Source organism: Serinus canaria, chromosome 7 (assembly GCF_022539315.1).
Source record: "Serinus canaria isolate serCan28SL12 chromosome 7, serCan2020, whole genome shotgun sequence".
In the NCBI taxonomy this organism is placed as follows: domain Eukaryota; kingdom Metazoa; phylum Chordata; class Aves; order Passeriformes; family Fringillidae; genus Serinus; species Serinus canaria.
Window position 1 is genome coordinate 28,206,981 of NC_066321.1, and position 25,743 is coordinate 28,232,723.

A 25,743-nucleotide genomic window follows, 5' to 3' on the forward strand; every position below is an offset into this window, starting at 1 on the left:
AGGACTGATAAGGGCAGGGAGGGAGGAGGGAAGGATCACTGGGTTTGATGGGCAGGCGAGTGGCGGGAAAGGAAAGTAACAAACAACCTGGGACAAACCATCGTGAGGGGAGAACATGGGGGGAACCAAGGACCAAACCATTTTCTTAACACAAAACAACTAACATAAATAATAATAACAGATCTTTAAAAACACAATGCCACACAGTGTGGCTGAAATATTTGTCTCACACACAGAGCTCGTGTTATCCCCTGGCCATCAGAGTGAATGGGAGGAATATAAGCATTGGTTGTATCCCAGACAACCCAGCTCTGTGAAAGGGCCCAGGCCACTGATTTATGAAATCATGAGCAGCATCTCCCAGGGTAATCTGTGGTAAGGGAAAGAAGAGGAATAAGTCTTTAAGTTCCACAGATATTTTACCTTTCACAGCAAAATTTATGCAAAGTAATAACTGCTCCTACAGATGACAAGTCCTGCCCCAAAATCCCCAGTAAAATGCTGATTAGAACTTGCTCTGGAGAAATTTGCATTTTATTTTTACATGCCACTGATGCCCAAATCAAAGGGACGTTTGCTCACCATGGCACTTGCCCTGGCAGGGAGCTGACAGCCAGGGATCCAGAATGGGTTAGGATGGCAAGGAGAGGGGAAGGAAGGGAAAAAGGAGAGTTCCTCCCTCTAGCCAGCTCAGCCCTGCTGCTGCAGAGCCCTCCCAGACCTGCTCACACCTGCTGCGTGTGGCAAGGGCCAAATGAGGATGATGATGATGGTGTGGGGGCTCCCATGGGCATGGGTGAGGCTGGCCTGGCCTCCCAGCCAAAGTTTGGCAAAATAGCTTGAAGCTGAAAGGCTCAGTTTGTTTGAGGAACTGCTGTAAAACTCAGAAGCCATGCAAGTGGAGGAGCTGCTGTAAAACTCAGAAGCCATGCAAATGCACAGAGAGCTGCATTTGCTGTCCTTTCCCACCCTGTGGATGATTCATAGGCAGTTTAAGTGTTAGGGGTCAGTTCTTACTCCCATCTCAATTCTTTTGCAGGTAGGATCACTGTTTTTGTCAGGCTGTTTTCTCCTCTGACTTATTTTATCAGAACTGGACTGTTAATTGGAGCCAGGGTTTGGCTCCCTTTACTGTGAAATATAATTCTGTTATCACTGCAACCACATTCTTCCCTAGGTGATTTCCACTTTGGCTTTAATTATTTTATTTTTTTTAATCCCATCAAACATAAAGTATTTCCTTACTTGGGTAAGCTGGACAGCCCTTTGGTCTAAACAGAGTTCTTTCATTTTGAGATTTCTGATATGCTAAACCTCTGTGAAAGTTTGATAAAAGGTAGCTTTGAGGCTTCTAATTAATTATGTACAAAAAGTTGACAGTACTCCACTGGGAGGTGTTCCTAATAATTCATGCATGTAATATAGTGGGAACATTGTTTATAAATATAAATGAATTGGAAGGTTTGTAACCTTGGAATAATAGAAGATGAGAAATCAAATCATGGCTGGCAACCTCACAATTAAAAGTTCCAAGATTAAATGACCTACTTGAAAGCTACATTTTTATCTTTGTTTTCCAGTAAGTAGAGAAAAAATAATCCCTGTAACAGCCCCTTTAAGCTCTTACTGAGAGTGAGGCAGGGAAATGTTTGTTTTAATATTTCATATCTCCCACAGTTTGGCCTGGCTGGAAAATGCAGAGTTCAGATGGTGCTGAAAAGAGAGGGTAGAGAAGGGAGAGAAAAAGGAGGTGTCAATAAATTGGCTGCACAAGAGGGGCGAAAAGGAAAGGAAAGGAAAAATGGAAAGAAAGGAAAGGGAAAGGAAAAGGGAAGGAAAGGAAAAGGGGAAAGGAAAGGGAAAAGGAAAGGAAAGGGAAAAGGGAAAGAAAGGAAAGGAAAGGAAAAGCACCTCTGGAAAAGAACCTCTGTCTGTGGGGAAGGTGTTAAGAACATGAACAAAGCAAAAGGAATCCAAAGGTTTCACTTCTGCCATCACAGCATTTGCTGGATGCAGAATCCTGAATGGATTCAGCCAGCATGGATTTAACCATCCCCACCTTATCACCATCAGGGTGGTGCTGATGCTTGGCAGAGGCAGAGCAGCCCCTCCTGGAGCAGGAGCAGCACCTGGGGAGGGCTGGGCAGGTCACTCAGAGCCACCCCTCTGCAGCTGCTGCTTCAGCCCTGCTCTGCTGGCAGCATCAAAAGGAGCATTTACAGCCTGAAAGTCACATTTCTGTCTGCTCCCATGACACTTAAAAGGGATCATCTTCATAGCTGTGGAGTTAAAGAAACTGAGAATAAAAATCTGCCTTTTGGTTGTTTGTTCTCAATGTCTATTCCAAGGAGAGGCACAACTCCTTCCCAAGGCCATGAAGGGCACAAAGTGCCTCAAGATGGTTACAGGGACAAAATCTGGCTGAGCAAAGCCCACTTTTGTCCCTGCTGCACCTTGCTAGGCAGAAGGGAGCTCTGACTGCTGCCCTGCCCCAGCAGCAATGATTGCCAGGCTGCCCTGAGCTGGCTCAGGGGCAGCACCACCCTGCTCACACCTGCTGGCTGGAAAGACTCCTATGCAACCTTTTATCCTTTGAAAAAGTGCTAATTTCAAAAGCCAGAGAGCTCCCTTTGGCCCTTTCTAATCTTTGTGACATCACCTAAAGCTTGAGGGAGCTGGGATTACTTTTAAACATTAATTTCCTTAGGAAACACTCCTGTTTTTCAGACATAGAGAACAAAATACTCAACCTGCTGCCTCCTCCTTTCTTCACTGGCATCTACAGCACAGATATTATTTAAAAAGTCCCCCAGACAGCAAAATTCCAATGTTATAATGTTTTGCTTCTGCCATTGACCAAGGAACCAACAAATCTGGGGGAATGCTGTCCTGCTTTGCACGGACACAGAATAAAAAATAAAGAATAACTCATAGCTAACACCTTCCTGTTCATTTTCAGTATGTCAGGGGGAAACGCTCCTTTGAGAAATAGGTGATTTTATGTCTGATTTTGAAAGCAAGGCCCCGTTTGGGATCCATCTCCTCATTTCCACGTGAGTCACAATAAGATGCAAAGCCCCAGAAGCTCTCAGTGGGCAGCAAACAGCAGGTGCTGAGTTCATCTCCAGCCCGTGGTGATTCCTTTTGCTGCTGTGCTTGTTGGCCCCCAGAGATTTTTGTCAGGGCAGGCATTACAGGGATGTGGAGAAATACCTAGGGACAGTGGGCCTTGAATGTCTTTATGTTTATTTAACAGCTGATTGTTATTTAATTGTTTGTTGCAGCATTTTCTTTTTCAAATATTTGAAGAGAAGTACCTTGTTTCAGATTTCTGCTTCAGAAACCCAGGTAAGAAAACATGTGGCAGATATTTCCTGACTGCATTTTTAACCTTCACAGAGGAAAACTGAGAGGGAAATTTGCACTTCAAACTCTAGCTGGAAACAAACCACCCACACGCAGAGATAATAAAACATCAAAAGGCCTGTGAAATATGCTGGCACATGCATGTGTGTTTAAAAGTGCACAAAAATGAAGAAACTGGGAACACAAAACTAAAGTTCTTTCCCAGCTGTAATATTAGTTATTATAAAGCAAACCACTACAGTTTTTAGCCTTTAACTCAAGCTCAGCTGAAGTGATATGGTAAAAATGAATGTTTTCTGTAATATTCAGATTGCTGAACATAAACATTTCTGCTCACAGGAATGAGAACACTGAAAGATGCAAACATCACTCAGCCTCATTAATTCTATTTGGCTTAAAAATTTTTGGCTATAATTCTGTTGCCTTGTGCTCTGGGGAACATGTTGTTTTATTAAAGTGAAAGTTCTGAAGACACATCATGGAAATGTTAATACCATGTTACCTATGATCTTAGGGCTCAGCGCTGCTGTGTTGAGCTCAGAAGAAGTTTCTTGTTGACTTTGGCCAGGGTAAGGTGGCTGCAGAGCAGCCCCACACACGACTCCCTCTCCTTTTGACAGGACAGCACAATGGGAAAAGTGAAATTCTGCAGGGCTGGCTGTCAGAGAGGTCAGAGGCACCACAGGGCTGCTGGAGCACCCTGCCCCAGCTCCTCCTGGAGATTCTTGGAGGGGACAGGCTGGCACAGCTAAATGTGGGGAAAGCTGGGGGTCAGGTCAGTGCCCTGGGACAGCCCAGAAGAGATTGCTGTCACTGAAAAACCCTCCAAGAGCTTTCTTTTTCTGGCTGAAGCAGGGCAGTGCAGCTCTGCCTTCTCCTCCTGCCAAACAGTGCCCCCCCAGCACAGGGCACAGCATCCCAGGGATTACTCCTTTTGGCATGCTGAAGTACACTACCAAAACCAGAATTTTTGACCTGAGGTTTTTTAAAAAAAACTTTCAATTTGAGAGGTTTTTATTTTATTCTGCAGCTGTTAAAGTGTAGGGCATTAAAATGAAGGCTGGGAGTGCTGGAAAAATCCTGTACAGTGAGCTGTGCCCCAGAGCCTGAGGTCTCATTTTGAGGTGGATCTGTTATCAGAAATGATTCTGAAAATACCAGCTCTCACTTGATGGGCTTTTCTTTGGTAAAGGAACAAAGGCACCAAGGATCTGGAGCTGGGAGTCGTTGCTATTTTTATATCAAAGCTTCCTTATCTACTTGGCAAGTGATTCAGGGATTTTCTCTCCCTCCTAGGTGCCCCTGCAATATGTTTGTTGTAATCTCTCACATATCCTCATTACACTTTTTGCTCCACATGAATAAGAAATGAAGAAGTCAGGTTGCATTGGTTTTCTTATCTTATCCATCTCTTTTAAGGATTCATCCCCAAAAAGTTTAATGCTCTCTTTTCACTTGACTTTCCCAAGCTTTTCTTCTCCATTCTACGCTCACAATGTCTCTGCTCTGTGACCTGAGCTGACCTCCCCAAAGCTTTTAACAAAATGATTAAATACAGTATTTATTGGCTGCTTTCATATGTGCATTGCACACATCAGCATTATTCTTATATGCATAAATACATTTCTGCTTTGTTTTCAATCCTTCTCTCATGTGTTCCTCCCCACGTTTTCATGCCAGTGGTTGTGCTTTGTCTGTCCCTGCAGTCACTGTGAGCTGTGACAGGCTCTCCTCAGCACTTCTGCCAGTCTCTCCTGGCTCCAGCCAGGTCTGTTCTGCTCTCCTGCAAAGGCCAGCTCTCGTGCTTCACTCTGCCTCTGCCATGAAAAGTTAGCTCAAACGCTGATGATTTCACACTCACAAGGAACAGAGACAGGCAGAAGCTGTGATATTTGGATTTGGGCTTGGATTTTGAGTTCTACAGAGTTCAGGCTATCTTAATCTGCCTAGTACAATGATAAAGGTTGCAAGCAAAATAGCAGCTGAGGTAGCTCTGATTCTAATGATAAGGAAACTCAAAAGCCTTTAGTTTGGCACCAGCTTCTCCTATCAGAAAAAGTTAATTCCCAGTTGAGCATTTATCAGTCTTGGAGTGCTTGAGTAACAACACTGGCTTTTGTAATCAGATGGGAAGCACTGCTCAGAGCCAGTGACTTCTTTGTGAAATGTTAATGGGTTTCCTTTTCTGTACCAAAGGGGAAAAAAGGAGTGATGGCATTTTTGGGGTTTTTTTGGTAATTTACAATTGTATTTCCAAGTGATGGCATTTTTGGGGTTTTTTTGGTAATGTACAGTTTTATTTCCAAGTAACTCTGACATGATCTCAGAAAAGAAATGGTACCAAAGGGGGGAATAGCACCTCTGTGGCCCTCCCCAATACAGAGAAGTAGGTCATGCAAAACTGGCACAGGGGAGGTCTGCCTTGCCTGGGCAAATGGCCTCAAAGGTCTCTGAAACACCACAGGGTTCCTTGCTCTATCATGCCAAAGACAGCAGGGAATTTTGGTGAAGTGCTGATGCAAAATACTATGGGATGGCTGCAGAAGCTGCTATACAGTTTACTCCTTGCCAGCAGTACCATTCTTTGAGTCCCATTTCACAAACCCTAAGGGGGAGGTAAGGAAGGCTCTAATCCCCACCATCTGGAAAAAAGGCTGCTGTATGACAGAAAACCAACAACAACTTGTCTCAAAGAATATCCCATAATCCCCTGACCTGTGGGTGTCAGAGATGCCAAAAGATGAGGAGGCATTGTTAGCATTCAGGAACACATAATCATGAGAAATGATTATTGCAGGTGCTTTTGTTGAAGAGCTCTGGGTGTCAGGGGTACAAACCCAAATCTGACCCCAACATGGGTTCAGGATGAACACGTTTTTATATTCTATTGTTATATAACTCTCATGTTAATTATTAAACTTGTATTGTTCTATTGTATACCTAGATTTCAGCCAAGCATGTCCCCCTTAGATCATGAACACATGGTTTCTCATTATGATTATACAATAATTATATTTAATTACTAAACAGCCATCACATCTAACAATTATATCATTTATCATGCTACTTACACAGGTGCAATGCAAAGCTTAACACTTCAGAGTCTATCTTGACATTTTCCAGGGCCCCACCATCAGCATGGCTGCAGGGTGAGCTGGTCAATGGCAGGAGCTCCACAAGACCCAGAGGAAATGAAAAATGCTGCTCAGAGCAGAACTGAATGTCCTTTCATCTGCTGGCACTGGAGAGACCAACCTGCAAGTGAAAAAAGGCACATTGGCAGCTGCAAGCCTTTTGCTCAGCCATTCTGCTGGAGCAATCCCTTAACAACCTCCAGCTCCTGGATTCCTTTTGATGAGCTCAGTTATCAGCCATTGTGCTGGTTTGTTCCCTGCTCTTTGTGAGCAGCAACTGGTGGGAATATAAACCAAAGTGCTGCTCCTGAGCCTGTGCCCTTAGTGCATCAGGTTTTTACATCGGTTCTCTGCCTATTCACTTTCAGGTCTTTTAAAATTTTTTTTTAAAGAGTATTTTGCTGCATCTCACACTAAAATTTCTCTGTTCCATTCCTGGTGCTTTGGCATAGCCTCCAGCCTCCTGCAGTGAATTGTGTCTGATGCAGCTTCAATCCACAATATCTCTCTTTTCCCCTTCAGTTGCTCTCCATTTTCTTTTAAACCATGAGCCAAAAATCACAATTCTTGGAAGGACTTTAACACATATGCTAAAGGTATGCTTTTAACCAGGGACTTCTGCCTGCCTGTGCTGTGAAAGACCCTGAAAAAGGGGACAGGGAAGCATGGGGGGAATTTTCTCCTCTCTTTGAAGCCTGCATGGATGTGCTTCTTTGGAGGGATGGTGCTGAGGGTGTGCTGGGTTGGGTGGGGGTGTTTGTGTCTAGCAAGGAACCCAGCCACTGCCATTGGCACTGCCATCAGATCATTTTCATACCAGATGCAGGCAGGGGAAAGGCAAACCCACATTGTCTACGTAGACTGTGCTTCCATCAGAGTTTTGTAGTTGTTTTAAGCTGCATGAGCATGCAGTCTCATTTAAATCCTGGATACTGATCCATGTGTGCTGCTTCTGAAGGCACCACTGCTGCCTTCTGCTGCGTCGTCAATTTGCATTTTTATCTTAAAATAGAAATTCTAATTCTGTTCTAAACACCTTTGCAGGTGTTAAAATTGATGTTTTAAATACCAATTCATCAAGTGTTGGAAAGTCTGCCTCTCCTAACCAGGATGTTATGGGGAGCATGAGCCACTTGAAGGGATTTGTGGGGGGTGTGTGGCACTCCCGAGTGTGTGCAGAATTATGAGACAGATTTGGGGCAGCATTTCCTTCTTACTGCTTGGACCCACAGCACTTTGTTATCCTGCTGGCTGCCTTCAGGACTTGCACTAACTCTCTGGAGTGAAAGCTGATGTTGGGGGGGATAATAACAAGCTGGAGCACTCTTTACACTCCTGGGTGTAAGGCTGCCTTCTAAGGTTGAGCATTTTATTTCCCAGGATTTTCTGGGTGGTTCTCAGCTAGGGACATGATTGTTTAGCAGCAAAGACCCAAACTCTGCAAAAGGAGACACGCCTAGAGCTTGTGTTCCCTCTCTCTGTCCAAAAGGAGGAGAACAGCCAAAAGAATTGTTTTGGAAGGTTTAGGATTATTGGTATTCCTTCCTGCCATTTCCTTCCCATGTAAATATAAACATTGATCATAAGTGGAAAAAGGTGAAAGAACTACAGTTAGGAACATAAACTGTTAACTTGTTGGGCTTCACCTCTCCAACAGAGAAGGATGTTCACATCCACATTTTGTGGATGTGAACAAAGCAAATGCCAAGTAAAGGGAGAAAAATGAGTCTATGAATATTTGCATACTTACAGGAGAGAAAATCTTGGGCAATTTTCTTATGGCATTTCTTTGCTCTTGAGATGAATTTTAAATAACAGGAAATAATCCCTTCTAGGGTTTTCTATAAATGATGATTTATATAACTTTGCCTCGAGGCAATTCCTATGATATATAGATAAAAATATATCAATATTTGTGCAGACACTAGATGAGTCGTGTTTCTTCAATTAAAAATGTATTCTTGATGCAAACATTTTGTAAAAGTTGTCACATTCCCCCATTCATCTCCAGTTTTCATCTGCAGTTTTCCTACACTTAAAAAGTTATTCTTATTAAAAGAAAATGTTTGCAAATGTCCTGGAGATTTTTGTTAAGTGATTAGGAGATAGTAATAAATTAATGCATTTTTATATCATTTCAATGTCAACTCATGAATTGTGTTGGCATTGCAATCCTGTGGCTTAGTTGTAAATGAAGCAACAAGTCTGGCAGAGGATTTAAAATGGCAAATGGGGTGCAGAAGTGTCAACCCCATGCAGAGGCACTGTCTTTGGAGCACAGCAAGTCCCAGGTGCAGATTTCCTGAAGATCTGCCCCCTTTCCCCCAGAGTGGGACTTGTGGTAAAGAAGAGCAGTCCCATTCCTGACTCAGTGCACCTATTCCAGCTTTCCATTTCCATACATCCGTGCAGCTGCAAGCACATCTGCTGTCCCTCCTTAGTGGGATACACTGCCAGACCTGGATGAAACAATGCTTTACAAAAATCTGGCAAGAATCTCTAAATATACTTTTAATGCCCTAAATCTAAAGAGCATAGTGTTCACACAGCTAAATATAAGAGTAGGTTGATGAGTGGCTCCCATCTTTGGTATTTGTATTTTTGGCCATTGTTCTTGAAGCACATTCTTGTATTTCCTTGACTTTCTGTCTGCTTTAAAATCAGGTACATGTGTAATTCAAACTCAGAAAAACACAGGCTAACCAGGATCAAAGAATAAGAAATTTCTAAGGATTTCTCAAGCTCATAACAATTTCCTCAAATGAATGTGTAACATAAAAATAAAAGGTTAAAAAAACCTTCTGATTACAAGAGGCTGGATGCCATACAACCTTTGTTGCTGGTGTTTTCAAGTCACTTAGGAAAATTTTGTTCACCAATATTGGGTTTTCCAGCAGGAATATTTTAATTGTTTTAAAGATAAATCTTGGGGAAGCTGATGAGGAACCGACATACTATCCCAGAAAATAAAAAATTAAGTCTTTGGAAATATTCAGATTTTAGTCTTTCACACAAAGCTGTTTTGTGAACAGACTGCATTCTGTCTTTCTGTTTCCCTTTTTATAGATCACCATATTATGCTTCTGTACAGAGTTAAAACATTTACTTCTCACTCTCGTGTGATAAATAAAAGAACCAGCTTCCTATTTTCATTAATCCTGCTTCCTCAGTAATTTCCAACTGTTCCTTCATGAGTGCAATCAAATCATTTCTGTGACATGATTTAAGCCATATTGTAAGCCATTGCTCAGGGTGATTTTGAGCTCAGAAGTCACACCAGTTCTGCAGCAACCCATCAGATGAATGCTACTTTCCCTTTTCTCCTTCCACGAGCCTTCAGTGATGAACAGACACAGATCTGGGAACTATTGCATTTGCTTCAGGAAGGCTGGATGCAGAAATGGGCTCTGCAGGCTGCTGAAGAGATTCCTCATTGAAACTGGCAGTCACATTGGGAAGCAGCTCTTGGCTGTAGGTAGATAACTTTAAAGTATTTTTTAAAAAGGTAGAGGATAATTCTAAATTTCTATAGCACAAGCCAAGATAATTCCCTGAGCAGTCTAACCAAGAAAATTGCACAGGGCCTTGACACAATACTACCAGATTTGATACAGCTTTTCTCTGGGATCCCTTGTGCTGGAGAATTAAAGAAAATGTAATGAGTTCTGTGTGGGTATTGTAATTGGTACTCAGGGTGTGAAGGAAAGAAAAAAATATAGAATATGTTTAGTTACAGTCTGAGGAAATAGTAAAACCTCCCTGGTTTATGGAGCCTGTAAAGGTGCTCTGCTGCAGCTGGCCACAGTAATGATAAAATACATTTTATGTGATCACAGGCAAGCTCTCCCTGTGTGTTGAGCAAATCCCTCTGAGCCTCTACTTTATAGGAACAGCTGTATTTATCTGCATTAAATGTTGCTCAGAGACTTTGGGGTCTTTGTGTGAAACTCGTGGTTGTAGGAAGCCAAAATAGTATTATGCAATCTTAAGAGTCAAATCTAACTTCCAACTCCCAGGGTGTTACTGGCTGAGAGAACTTTACCCAGGTGAGTGACATGGAGAAGCTGTGAATACAGTTTTGCTGATAAAGTAAATAAGCTACCACCTTTGTGGTTTAAGGATTTGAACAAGTCAGGTGCCAACTTCTCCTATTCCAGTGGGTTTAGCACGAAAGCTGAAGCTGCCTCCCACCTTTCAGGACAGCCAAACTATATTCTAGAGTGTGTTTTGAGTCATAATTATTCACAGCTTTGGAAAATAAAAATGGGGTACCCCTAATTTTGTGTGAAACACATTACAAGTAAATACTGATCTTGTTAGAAATTTCTTTATTTAGGCTTTCTCATACAAGTCTGCTTCTTGCATGTGGCTAAGACACAGAATTTTCAAAAATTATTATTAAAATAGCTGTATGTTTTGGAGTAATAAATTAGGAACTATGGTACGTTATAATAAAAGTAATCTTCGTTTGCATGTGCTAATTAATTTCTACTTTATTGCATCAACATTTGGGAGTAGTAGCTTTATTAACAGGAATGAGTTTGCTTATAGTCTGAAACTAAACACTGAACAAACCCAGTGAAGGTGACCTTTTTCCTTTCATTATGAAGGTTAATGATAAAATTAATTAGATCAATTTTTTACCTTTGATTAGGAGAATCTACCTTCTTTCAGCTTTGTCACAGAACCTGGATCTGCAGTGAAAGATTTTGCCTTCTGTACCAAACTTTTTTTTTTGTGGCATCCTTTTTAAAAACTCTTCCATGTTTTTGCTCCTCAGATGATGTCAGATTACTAACTCAAATTAGAGACTCTGTATTTGTTTTATCTTGTCATTATCCTTTTCCTGCTCTAATTCAATAATGAAATCTGCTTTTATGAAATGGTTTAACAATTTAAGACGAAACAGATTAAAAATTAATTGGTTTCTGTTCTTTTCATGTACTGCCTGTTTTAGTTGCAGTTAAAATCCAGAGCACTGACATGAGTCATCAGTAGAATATTACCTTTATTTCTGATTTGCTTTTCCCTGTAATTAGCCTGATTTCTGTTCTTTGGCTGTTATAAATATAATGAGGAAGAGCTGAGGACATTAATTTTGCTCATCTATTCTGCTGCTGTCTGGCACATTCTAAAAGCATTAACTATGGTTTAATCTTGAATGGCACAAAGGCCCCAACATCCTGGATGTGCTCAGGCTAAGCACAGGCATTCTCCTCAAGAGTTTGTAGGCTAAATAAACACGGGTTAATTGGCAAATACAAAAAGGTCTGGAGAACAAATAATTATCTCATTTTCTGGTGGGTAACGAAAATTTTAATTGATTTGCCCTCTGTGACAAATCTGTCCCTGGATCAATAGTTTAATCTGAGCCTGAAATTCATTGCCTTAATGAGAAGGACATCTTATTTCAGCTGTAATATGACCCTTTCCTGATTAAGCAGACTGAGAAAGCATTAGCAGTTAACTTCTGCAACCTCCTGCCTCTTAGCAATTAACAGAGGGACCAATCCTGTAAGGTGAGGAAGCTTTTCTGGGTGATGGTGCAAATATTTCTCTTTCACTGCCAAGGAGTTTAAAGTTTTGGTATAAGAATAAGAATAAGAATAAGTTTGCATCAGCCCCAGTGAACTCTGCTTCTGTGTGAAGATCCATTGGATAGCAACCATGAACTCTTCCAGCATAACAAAAGTCACCAAAATATTTAATATTCTGCCTTCAGTGGGAGGGGCCGTCCAGAAAGCACCAACATTTCTGCTGGCCTATTTGCTTCATAGAAGACAGATCCAACTAACTATTATTGTTTTCCTTATCTCGGGGCTATCAGAGATAGGGATCTTTAGTTATCATGATTACCCTATCAGCAGTTAGAAGAGGAGGATTAGGGGGATTATGTGCATACAAAGAAAGTTGCAACAAAAGTCTAAACAGAGCTTTTAAAAGTTCCTTTTCCACTTTTCCCCCTTATCAGTTTTTGACATGTAAAGAAAAATATTTTTTTTTTAATTAGGAGATAAAATCTCCTTTCCCACTCAAACTATCATATCTTAGCTGGCTTTTAGCTATTGAGGAACCTGTTTTTCCTCTATCGGCTAGTTTGCACCTTCCCATTATTTCCTGCTTTCATGTCCTCACTCCATACTTGCACTCCTGTGGTTTCTCAACTGTTACATCTTCAATATAAGAAAATCCACTGGCTTTCTCCTTGTCTGTTATAAACTGTTACATATGTGATTTCCTTTGAGTGTTAAAAGCAGGAGTGTAAGAAAAGTCAAATCTTTGTTACTTCATTGGAGACCAAGGCCAAATAAACATCTCCATAACCATGCCAACAGCCATGGGCTATGGCTAGTGAAAAAAGGGCAAGTTGTTTTCTTTGGTGAGCAGCAGCCAAGAATGTCACAGTCAGTAAAATGCTGCTAATGGACAGTGAAAATTTTATTTTTCTCATTGAAGATTTATTCACCCTGCACATGGGGTGGATAGCTAAAGCAGAGCTAAGGTCTCCATTCTTTTACCCTTTCATCTCAGGATGCTGCAGTTCAGGGTGGAAGAACAGCAGAAATCAGTTCAGCACTTTGGCAATTATCACAATATTTACTGTGCTTCATGTGAAGGAGACTGATTTCCATGGCCTGCTCCATCTCCTTTCCCCTTTGCAGGCTCAGGACCAGTGCAGCCCACAAAGGAGCTCTGCTGCCCCAGTGTCTGTGCTCATTCTTCAGGCAGACTGGGGCTCCACTTTGCTCCAGGGTACCAAAGAGCTGGTAGCAGGTACTGCTCTAGAACACCAACATCCACAAACTCTCTTTGCTGGATTTCTCTGAGAAATGATGACCCAGAAGCAGCTATGAAGATTTCCTCTGTCCAGTGAATATTAATATTCCCTGTTCTTTTGAATGTGTATTTTAAAGGCAGAAATAAATTATTAGGCAATTTTACAGCGTTTTCCCAAAGTTATCTTGTCTTAAAACCTGAAAGAATGCTTCTCCATGTGAGACACATTGCAAAGCCACAGGCTTTTGCATGACACTCAGAGTCCTCTTTGCTATCTGCTCTTGGCTGGCTGCATTTAGCTGCTGGAAGGCTCAGACATTTTATCACTTCACTCCCAGTCTAAGATCCCTTCTTTTTCAGCTCACAGCAATTGTGTGAAACAGCTTTCCATGCACTTTTATCAAAGAATGGAGCCCTGCTGGGGCAGCAGCAGATCAGCAACCCCAGTGATCTCTCTGGGCTGGTAGGATGCACCCAGCTCTTCTCATGCCCTCATCCTTCAGCTCAGTCAAGGGGGGACTGCAGAAAACTCCACTAACACACAAATGCAGCTTGTTCCTTTGCAGGAAGTGAGCTTGCCTGTGGTTTGTTGTCCTTGTTGCTGTTTTGAAAGGCAAAACAAAGCAACACAGAATTCAAATGCAGAAATCTTGTCAATTAGCCCCCCTTGGAGCAGTTTGTTCCTTTCTTGATATCCTAGGAGTTCTGAGGAATCTTAACTGAGAGGATGGCCTTGTTTTTTCTGTACCAAGACATCCAGGAAGGAAAGTTGTATTGCAAATACAGGAGAGTGATACCTCACGAGTGGAGAGAAGCCTGGACAACCTGAGTCTCTGTGAGCCAGGGAAAGACGAAGGGACAAACCCAGAGTCACCCCAAGGCTGTAGGAGGCAGGCTAAAAGCATAACCTAGATGTGATGGTCAGACAAGTCTGGGCAAATTTGGGCAGAAAAATGAAAGTACTTAATCTAAAGAGCAGGAGCTGTTAAAGAGAACTAGATATCTTCATTAGGGAAGGAAAACATTCCTGAAAATGTTTAATGGGCACACCGAGAGACTGGACTTAACAAAACATTTCTCACTTACCAGGGTATGGAGAGGAATTTGTATTCTGCAACAGAACTCAGGACAATTTGTGCTACTTTCTTGAAATAAGACACCATAAAGAAAGAAATGGCGATGATGTGCACTTCCTTTATGTGCAGCTGATAGAGACCTTTAAGTACTGCAACAGCTTGCTAATGTACCCCTAGCATTTGAATAAAAAACTTGAAGTAAATACAGTGATGAAACCTCTCAAGCTGCCAGGTGGGTAAGGGGCTATTTAACCTGCTCAGTTCTGTCTTTGTGCAAGCTGTGGGTGACCTGATCAGAGATCACAGGCAGACCCAGAGGCTCAAGGAAAGCTGCACTTAGTTTCATGAGGGAAGTTGACACAGGCTGCACCGGAATATGAAGGCCAAATATGCCAAAGATAGATTCCTGTGAGTTGCAATTTAATTTTCAGTGATTAATCCAGGACTGCTAGAACTATAACCTTCCTCACCAATTTTCTTGGAGGTCGTTTAGAGGCCAACCTAAAGAAGAGGAACTATTTGTTGCTAACTCAAACATCTAAATATGAAAGTCTTACTATTCAGTTTTACATGATTATGTTTTAAAAGGCACTGCTATCAATTAGAGGAGAAATTTCATCATTAAATAAAATCCCACCTAGTGAAACCTGTAACCTGTAATCATCTGTAGGAATTCTCAGAGCAGACAGCATTTTAGAGCTGTATTTCTCCTCCCTCTCTCCTAAAGGAACCGGCACTGAATCGAGCACCTTTTGCATTCTAGGTTTCTCAGAAATTCAATAATGATCCCAATCTGATTTGTTTTCTCCATCTCCACTCCCCTCCCACCCCATCTCCCCCAAGATCATAGCAATCTTCAAATTTGATGTCTCAAAGTCTCATTATTCTTCTGAGAGAGTGACTGCTTTCCTATTTCATGGTGGCTTACAAGGCTGATTGTTTTCTGGCTGCATGGGGCCAGGCATTCATCCTTGGCAGGACAACAAATTTAGGGAACTTTGTCAGTGACAGGGAGGCTGGAGAAGCAAGAACCACGTGGCAGTGCAGCTTCTCCTGCTCCTAATGTGCCATCTCCAAGGACTTTTCCTGTGGAACCAGTCCCAGCATTCTAAATCTGACAGAGCAGCCAAAATATTAGTCAGGTTTTCCTTCAGGGATCGGATTTTCATTCCTCATCTGCTGATTATAATTACTTTTTTTTGGTAATGTTATTTATTTATTTAAAATACTGTTCCTTGGCAAGAAATGTTTGTTTGTTATCTAAATGTAAGTGGGGCTGTGGATGCTCTCAAAAGAGCACTGACCTTTAAGCAGATGCACAACATCTATAGGAAACAGCTGGAAAACCTATCACATGCTTCTTCTTCAGGTAAAAGTGCAAAGTGGTGCTCCTGCAAAGCTTGTTTCAAAGCCCTTCTTTTCACATCATGCATCACACAGCAGTGCTATTCATTAAAAGCTGGAAAAAAAAAATCCTCTCTTGGCCTGAATATAACACAAGGTGCCCATAGGTGAAACTGGTAGTGCAAAAAAGAAAAAAAAAGAAACACCCAATGAACCTTTTTCCTACCCCTTTTAGCTTTCAAGCACTCATTTGCTAAATAACTCCTTTTTAGCATCCATTCTTTGCCCTGCTAAATGTGTGCCCCCCTAATGACTCCCCCTGACTAACCATTCCTCAAGCACTCAGACACATTAGCTAATTGGTTTGCAGGGGTTAAAGCAAGTGGCTGGTAAGCCTCAGATAATGCTGGCAGCATTCAGAGGTTCAGATGATTACCCAAAATTTACCCAAACTCAGCCTCCTCTGGCTAAAAGCTCAGTGAGGATTGCCAGTTTTTATTGTTTCAGGCTGGCCATAAAGAGCAGCAGGTCTTTTGCTCGAGCTGCTGCCTTCCAGTTTTCCTTAAGACCCTTTCTGCATAGACAAATGTTTCTTTCACACATTTCAGATGATCTGGGTGAAGAATCCACCTGAATAGATGGCAGACTGGGAATGGCTTTGGGTCCTGGGTTTAGGGCATTGTGTCCTGGACTGGCTAATGCAGCTCTGGGATGTGGCCATGGCAAGGCACCCAGGGGTGTGCACACTGCTGCTGGAGCATCACTCAGTGCTGCTCCTGGGCTGGTGAATATTTTCCTTGCAGGATACAGCTTGTGACACACGAGCCCTGAACCAAACCAGTCTTGGGCAAGGGAAGGTTCTAAAGATTTGAACAAAACAACAAGCCCTGCACCTCTCCAGCCCCCATTTCCTCCAGTGTGTTCCTTTGGCTGGGCTGAACATCCAGAAAATCATTCCAAACCACGTGGAATGGTTTGGAATGATCTTCTGTGGCAGCCTGTGCCCCTGCTGCTGAGCTGGGGGTGAGACACTGAAGGATTGCACCATCCCCTTGGGAAACACATGAGAACTGTCCCCATTTCCCCTCTCCTGGAGCTCTGGGGTGGAATTTCATTGCTGGGTGATCAGAGAAAGCTTAACCTGCCCTGTAAATGATAACCATTTTACTCTCAAGGTGAAGGACTTGGAGACAAAGAAAGGAAAAGAGAGAGCCAGTTTCCATGACAACCCAATGAAACTTATACACCGCAGGAAAATGTCATTTTCCAAAAAAGACAGAACTTCATGGACAAGAGGTACAGTACATCAGAAAGGAAATTGCAGTTTTAAGTGAAAAGCTCATTTGCATTTATGGTTTTGAGTTTCATTCCCTGGTTACAAGTCCCAATTGTGGACAATTTGGTAGTAAAAATTATATTCAGCTTTTCAGGTGAATAATGTGGATTACAATCTAGTTCAGCCAGAAGTTCCTGGTGGCAGACTGAGGTTCAGAGAACACAGGTGTGGATGGATTCTGCTCTAGCTGGGCTTATGCTGCAGCATCAGAGAAGTTTTGACATTTTACACCCTCTAAGAGAGTTTGCAAAGTCAGGATCCATCCACAGCTGTTGAGATTCCTGCCACAGCTTGCAATTTCAGCACCTAAAGTTATCCCTTCTAGGTTCCACGCTACCTGTGATACCATCAATCACCATCCTTTGCAAGCCACATTGCATAGGAGAGCATTTTATGATGAGCATTAGTGTTGTAATATAGCAAAGAGCATTGTTAATGAAGCATGGAAAAAGAATAAATTCAGCTAATGGGCACATGTGTCAAATTTCAATTAGGGACACGTTGGGAAGTGGAAGAGAGCGACGAGCATACAAATTAAACCTTTGACCTTCAGAGTAAAGGCAGGAAAACCTGAGAGAAAAGGGGGACGCTCAGAGGTGTTTTCCTAGCTGAATGCTGAAAAGTCTGAGCACAAACTTTGAAGTACTCTTTTCTCTTCAATTACCATTATTTAAGAAGTGACTCAGAGAAATTCTGCTTTGATTCAGCTATATCACTGTTGGTGCTATTTCCTGTGTGGGGGAGAGACAAAGGTTGGAAGCAGTTTATGGTGGTGGCAGACAAAATCTCACCTTTGTGAAGCCTAGGCAGAGGATAGCAAAGCTTACCCTTCCCTGCCTGTGAAGTGCTGCTGGGAAGACCCCCCTTCTCACTCCTCTTGGGCTTTCAAACAGGTCTCAGCTGAGCCAAAGCATGTGCAGTTGTGAGCAAGAGTGAGTGCCTGGCAGATCCAGTTTAGATGGAATGTACAGAGTGCAGTACAATAAAGTCATTCATCAGCCTTCTGATGATGGAGTCAGGTGCACCATTCTCTCTCCCCATCATTTGATTCACAGTAATTGCCAGGCTAGCCAGGAAACAAAACCCACTTGGATTGTTTTCCCACAATCAATTAATACAATTAACACTTTGAGGCTCCAAACAGAGCAGAACATTTGGCCAGGAGACCAACCCTTGAGAGAACTGAAAGTGTGTTCTTGCATTGCTGCCACAGGATTTCATTTCCCACAAGAGTCCCTCATTCTGAGGATCTCCCTTTGCACTTTTTTAATCGCAAAAGCCTCTGGATCCCTGACAGTGCAAGGCTTTCCTCTCCTCTCTAAGCATCCCTCCTGCCACCCCACTGCCCTGTGGGGGTGTGCAGCCAGCTGCAAGTCTGAACACAGCACGGGGCAAAACAAATTTGGTTTGTGCCAAATTCAACACAGAAGGCAGGATTACAGTGACCTGCTGGGCAGCAAATCCTTGAGAGCACAAGGGAAAGGAATCTCTGTGTCTCAGGGACAGCTCAGTGCCAAGCAAGCCCAGGCTCATCAGGAGGAGCCCACGTGGGCTTGGAAAGACCTTGATGGCCTCTCCTTTTTGGTTTGTAGCAACAATACATAAATGACTGCTAGCAAGAGCATATATTGCATAGAAAACTGTGGTTTGCCTCCTCAGAAGCTCATGTAAAGCCTAGAATTGAATTTATCCTTCATTCAGAATTACTAACATTTTCCTTTTTAAGTTTTCAAGTATGACAGGTATCTCAGAAATATTGCATGATTATTCTTAGCATCTGCTAATGGATGTATGGATAGCTAATTATCCTTTTAAAGCATTTGATATCACTTCTGTTTCATGACTGAATGATGCACGTCCCTGTAACTAGGTAATACAGGGGTATTTCTAAATGACAAAATTTGCTTTGACAAACCCTGCTGCCTGAAACTTTAAATTCTCCTAATTCCCCTATGGCAGCACATATTTAAGACTCCTTTTTCACCTTTTGTATTTACTCTCAGTAGCTAGAAAGAAAATATTTTCAGAAGAGTATCTACTCTGGTCTAATGAACATCTACATGTTTATTTATGACTGTATTTATTGGTTTTAATAGCATAAACAGGTAACATTATTGTTACTGGATAAATATTATACTGTGGAAGTGTATTTCCAGTCTTAATATTCTCATTTACATGAGAATATTGTAAATTCTCATTTGTAAATTCTCTTATTGTAAATTCTCATTTACAGGTTAGAGAAGGAGGAATCTTCTGTGAACTTCCTGCAAAATTTGTTTTCACCTTCTGTTTATGTGAAAATCCTTGCCAGAAAACTTGTCAATAAAATATTCAGGAAGTTTTATTTGCTCTAGTGTATCAAACCATATGAAAAACCAGCTCATTTCTCTCTTGCTAGTGAGGATGGAGACCTGCCTTACTTGCCAGCTATGGATTTCCGCCCTGATTAGAAACAATATCTGATGCAATTTAAATCTGACACTGGGGTGGTGTCACCAGACAGAGAGACATTCCTCAGTACATTAGGAGGAGGAGCTGGGTGGGCCAGAGAAGAAATTAGCCTGCTTTAATTTAGGGCTGGGTATGCACACTGCACCAACAGCTCAGCATGCTGAGTATCAGGTAGATTAAATGCAGCAATTTATTGCCAAGATTCAGGATTTAAGCAGGTTGGAAATGTGTTTATGTTTTACACCTCTAACCTTGCCTCTGGTGTGCAGACTTGAAAATTGCACCAGTGAGAAGAGGTTGAGTCTGGCTATCTTCAGGTAGAAAATGGAGGGCTCAGGAAATTTAAAAGACAGAAAAAAATGAGGAGTATGAGAGTCCCTCTATCAATCCAGGAGTTTTTCAGGACCTTTCTGCTACTTGATGCAATATAGATTTCTACAACCCATTGTTAGGAGGGTGTCATAAAACATAGATTAATGATTGCATTTTCATCCTTTTGATGTGCCATTTAATGAGGTGCATTCCCTTTCATACTCAACATCAAACAGACAACTGCTGGAATTCTTCAGGTCTACATCAAACAAGTTCTTGTGTTAACAGGTACAATCATCTAGGCAAGAGAATGCTGCTTGTACAGCCACTGTTGTGCAGCTGATTTGATAGAGGCAGTCTAGTACCACTGTTTACTCACCAGAGTCATTGAAAATGAATGTGCAAGGTCTGCAGCTCAAGCCCACTCTGCTTCCCAACCCCAAAGGAAAGGGAACAAGCTAGATAAAGTTTGCAATTTAAAGAGCTTTTAAGCATGTCCAGCATGCTGTTTACAGAATTCGGAGCTTTTGTTTAAATCAATATTCTCTTTAAAGGCTCCAACTTTTAACACTTTAACTCTGTAACACTTTCAGCTTTTATTATTGCCTGTAAAGTGAATAAAATGATTCTGAAAGCACTTGTTAGGTGGCTGTTGTCATAATATTTCAGGGCTCTCATACCTTCTCGGTGATTTCTCCTGGGCAGCTCCTCAACAGCACTGACTCCTTCTTCTTCACAGCCAACAGCTCCATCTCTCTTCACAGCTCACTAACAAACTCCAACTCTCTCCTCAACCAGCTAACCCAGTCTTTTGTAGCACTCCTCTTACTGGACACAGCTGTGGCCTGTTAAGGGCAGGCCTGTTCCTAATCTTTGGTGATTGTACAGCTGCAGCTCCTCAGGTGTGAGACTGCCTTCTGCACTGTCTTTATTTTCTTACATTCTATCCCTCCACAGGTGGTATCTTGAAAAGATGTCCAGCTTTTCATAACACTGCATTTGCTTCTGCAGGTTACTCTTATTTTCACAAAACAATCACACAACAGGTATCTTGAGCAAGTTTGGGCTTGCAGTAAAAATTACCTCCTAGAAAGACTGAATTACCTCCTAGATATCCCAAATCTGGCTCTGCTGGTGAAATGATTTCATTTCACTCCAAGCCCATGAGCACATTTGCTCTCCAGTTCAGACAAATGTTTCACCTTTTATCACTGTGCCCTTGTGCTGGTCCAGTCACCCATCACTGTTGGGACAACATGGAGAAACCTCCTTCCTTCAAACTATTTGTTCCCACTGCCTCCAAGCAGTTTTTTCGCTGTTGGTTGCCTACAAGTGCAGGGTTTGGTTTTTTACACAATTTATCAGTGGGGGTTCTGGTGCACAGAACAATTTTTTACACAATTTATCAGTGGGGGTTCTGGTGCACAGAACAATTTTTTACACAATTTATCAGTGGGGGTTCTGGTGCACAGAACAATTTTTTACACAATTTATCAGTGGGGGTTCTGGTGCACAGAACAATTTTTTACACAATTTATCAGTGGGGGTTCTGGTGCACAGCCCTCTGTGGGGTCAGGCTCTCACCCATCCAGGCACTGCCTTGGACCTATTGCCAAGTTTGCTGTCCCACACTTTTATTCCCCTTCAGTGTGGCTTGAACAAGTGTCCCAGCAGATAGCAGTGTTGCCTAAAAGTGCTGGGGATTTGTATGAAGAAAGCTTTCTACTACATTTTCCTAAAATTTATGCTATACCTTAAGACTATTCATTCAAACACAATATGGGCAAATTGCAGGATGTCTCCCAAAATATAAGCTGCAGCAAATATGGATTTAGACATTCATTCCCACACATTTCTGCATTTAATCAACCTGTTCTTCTCTATGCCACCCAGTCATTTAGTGCTTAAATTCTAAAGACATTTTACAAAGACCTGTGGAATTGTTTCTTAAAATATAACGAGAAAGCTCTGTTTTGTTTCAGTAAAAAACAATTTCAAACAATGCTCTCTCGTTCTCTTTATAATGACTGGATATGCAAAAGCTGGTTTTAAATTCTGTGACTCATCTCCAGCAGCAGGCTCAGCTGAAGGAGCACAGGAGAGTTCTAGCCAGTGTTTTGCAGATCCATCATTTTTCTGAGCAGAGGTGAAGGTTGGTTTGCATAGTGAACAAGCACAGCCACTAGTACTGCTAAGCAATTTGTTCTTTCTCTTGCTCCAGGAGGCAGCACAAATGTTTTTCTTTTATTTTTTTTTTAACATATATTGGGATTATATTAATACATGCCTATTTGTCCCTGATTTACTGCTCACTTCTGACCATAGCTTCAGGTCCTAAATTTAACTACTGCTTTCCCAAGGTGGTAATAGGAAGCTGGTATATGTCCAAAAAATGTCTCAGGTCTATTCATGAGCAAACCATACTCATAAATAAAGCAGAGAATTGTTTACTTGTTGCTTTGAGAAATGTTCCCCAATTTTCCTAATTTTATTATCAACAAGTTCTGTTGCTATGACAATCTATTTTTCTATTTATCTATTTTTCTACCTTATATGTATAGATGTACATATGTGTATCTTATATGTGTATATATATATATATATATGTACACATCTATATGAATTTAATATATGAAATCCTGAAATGTTACACTGAGAACTAATTCCATCCACAGTGTCTGAAGATTTGATCTAGAAGTCCATTCTTCCCACAGACCTTAGACTGACAGGTGGCTTTGAATGGGTTTTTAAATACATCTTTGGAGATTTAAAAATAGTTTTATACCAGAAGGCAAATATAGAGTAGCTTCTCCTGTGAAGCTTATCTCTCAGTTGGCAATAAATAGTGTATGGCTGAGGGATTTTTGATCTAGTTTGGCCTATCCATTCTGTTATACCTGAATGGATTGCTTTAATATGCTATTGAGATGAGCTCCCCCTCTGGAAGGTCATTAAATGGTCATGAATTACCAGCTTTTCTCATCCTGAGCTGGAGCCCAGCAGCTCTCTCAGGCTGCAGTGCCATCAGCAGGGATCTGCAGGGAGAGGCTGGGGCAGCATTTCAGTGAGCATGGGCAGCCAGGGAAACTTCCCCTTATCAGCCCTGCCATGGCTTTATCACACAGCAGACTGCAACACTCTGTCATTTCCCTGTGACTTTCTAGTGCTGACTTCACTGAGAAGGGTGACATTTCAACTCTCACATCTTCCTCTTTAGTTTTGTTTTAGATACTCTTCATCCCACATCCTCAAAATTTTATTTACTTTTTAACTAGCTCCCTATATGAATACTATCTGGGTAAAAGGGATTGAAGAGAAAATCTGAGTTTTGTTTTGTTGCTTTTTCCCCCTAAAATGTATTAGAAAACAATCATAAAGAACAGCCAAATATGGTTGTTCTAAGCTGTGTATAATGGCCTCTAATTGAAAACTTTGTGTACCCCATGTCTCCCTTTCTTAGTATAAATGGATACTTAGTGAATAAGATGTTTGGCCTAAACTGAAATGAAAATTAAAGTGAATCTTGGTGAGATAGGGCCCTGTATTGTATATTGATTGAAGTTTTTCATTAATTGATGTAGGGAAAACAGCTTCTATTTCAGGATAAATGTTTACCCTCAAAGAAAAAAAAAAAAAAAACCAAACCCAAACCTATTTATTTATTCTCCAGGGCGATATGTGTCCTGAAGATGAGACTCTGTGCTGTTAAGAAATGCCAGCTAATAGATGGCGTAGGCTACTCAAGGTGAGCTACACGTGAATTTCTTTCACACAGAACTCTTCAAATGCTGGCAGTAACACAATCATTCTGACAAATAAGCCAAAGAGTAATTACTGAGCTCTGGGATGGTTAGCTACCACTTGAAGGCATAATTCTACAAGACAAATGCACACAGACTTTGACAGCAGATAAGATTTCTGATTTCCTACGCAGCAGAAAACTCTCCCCACCTTACCACTTTACAATAACATTACTCCTTTGATTATTATCATTCATCTTTTGCATTCTACAGAAAAGTAGTTCCAGTGGAGGTAAAATACTCCTGAAATTACCCACTCTTCCTGTTTTTATAAGTAAAAGCTATTTGTCCTTATGCTCTCCTCTCATACAAAATCCTTTCAGTCTGAGGCATGGGCCACATCCCAGCTGAGCCATAGGGCTCACTTTCAAGTCCAAAGGAAATTTCTGTGGGTGATCTATCTTATTATGAGAGAGGAACTGAGCTGAGCTGCAGACATCTCACCAAAGCTGAAATTCATAATGTTTCTTCTATTCTGAGTTAAGCTACTGTATCTGATTTAGGAAATGAGCTGGAGAAAAAGAAAAAAAAATCACGTTTGGCTCATTCAGATACCACCTATAAATAAAGTTAATTTTATACAGGTTAAGCGTGGTTATAAGGTGCCAGGAAAGTACATGATGCATAAAACAGGCCTTCCAGAAAATAATTCTACAGTAAATTGTACTTCTGCTTGTAATGAAGCTATATATAAACTACACAATGAGGCAAGTCATGCCCGTATTGAGCCGCTGAGCAGCGTGCCAAACCCGTGATTATTACTTCATTTTTCTTGATTCCCTTATTTCCTGCATAATTCTCTTGTTTTCCACTTTAAAAATGTTATTTTCTCCACAGAGCTCATGAAGGTCATGAAAAATATTACTATTAGTGTACACTGTGAATAGACTGAATTTTTTGTCTTGTCTTTTCAGTCTTACAGGATCAAGCTTTCCACAGATCTTCAAACTGAGAGCACCCGTCAGAGACTCGGTGTGGTGAGCAGGCAGAATCTGCATTTTCACTTCTGCTCCCTCTCTGCTGGTGGTAACTTTTAAAAAACTTGGATATGCAGTTTATGATCCATCCCAAGGAGGTGAATGCATTGGTAGTGGAATAAATTCCCAATATTGCTGGGTGGAACGTGCCTGGGCTCATCCAGCCCTAGTGCTGGACCAAAGGTAGCAGCTGTGGTGTTCCACCTCAGAGACACCTTTGGCTGGCTGGAAGTTGCAGTTGGGCACTTGGAATGAGTCCAGGCATGGTAGAAACTCAGTTTACCTCTGGTGGAAAGGGTTCAGGTGATGGTGAAGAGGAAAGGGAGTGGATTCCACCGGAGGGTTAAATCCAGAGTTTATTCCAGGGTGACAGAGCTCTGAATCTCGGGAACAGCTCCAACAGAATAACAGCTGCATGCTTCCAGTGCCTTTTAAACCCACAGGGAGGGGGGAGAGGAGAGGACAGGTGAGCCACCAACCAGGTGGGAGGGGGAGGGTCTCAGGGGACAATGACACCTGGACAGGCCAATGACCCCAGGTCTGAGAAGCATCTTTGGAACTTCTGCCAGTCACAGAACGCCCTTGCTGGAACGTGGAACTTGATGGGCATCACTTGGGACAGGGGGCAAGGAGCAGGGGAAGGAAGAGGTTGGCACACTTGAGAAGGAACTGGGACAGGATATTGCTTCACACCACAACACATTGGAATTCTCCAATTCCATTCTGAGCCATTGCATGAGAATGAGTGAGGCCCTAGGAAAAGGAGAGGAGAAGGGCTGGTCACTGCAGCCTTTGCAGCCATTCCTGGTAAACTCTGCAGACACAAGCTTGGCTTTCATAAAGCCACGTGCCTGTTTATGTATACAAGATTTTAACAGACATTTTAACAGATATTTGCTTTCTAAACTTGATTATTAAAAGGAAACAATGACTTTTTTTTTTTTCCCCCAGGTGCTAGTTCAACATAATGGGAATCATCACAAGGAGCAATCACTTTCTGAGCAGGTGCTCAGCTTCATTACCCTGAATTAGGAAATGTAAAGACATGATATATAAAAATGAATCTCTGGTGTCACGTTATTTCTAGTAAATGAAAAATAACTCCTCTCCTGTCAGTTAAGCTTAACCAACATTAAATTAGCCCAAATTAGGTCAGAATCAGGCCCAGAG

The 25,743-nt window shown here is 41.7% G+C and overlaps 1 long non-coding RNA gene across 1 annotated transcript; it reads right to left on the reverse strand.

Annotated features, from left to right (window-relative positions):
- Window positions 1-20,703, reverse strand: LOC127059809 (uncharacterized). The gene is made up of 3 exons (XR_007777970.1): window positions 20,477-20,703; window positions 6,438-6,621; window positions 1-370 (listed from the first exon to the last, which is right to left on the reverse strand). It is a non-coding gene; the product is annotated as an uncharacterized LOC127059809 (long non-coding RNA).
- Window positions 20,704-25,743: the final 5,040 nt, after the last annotated feature.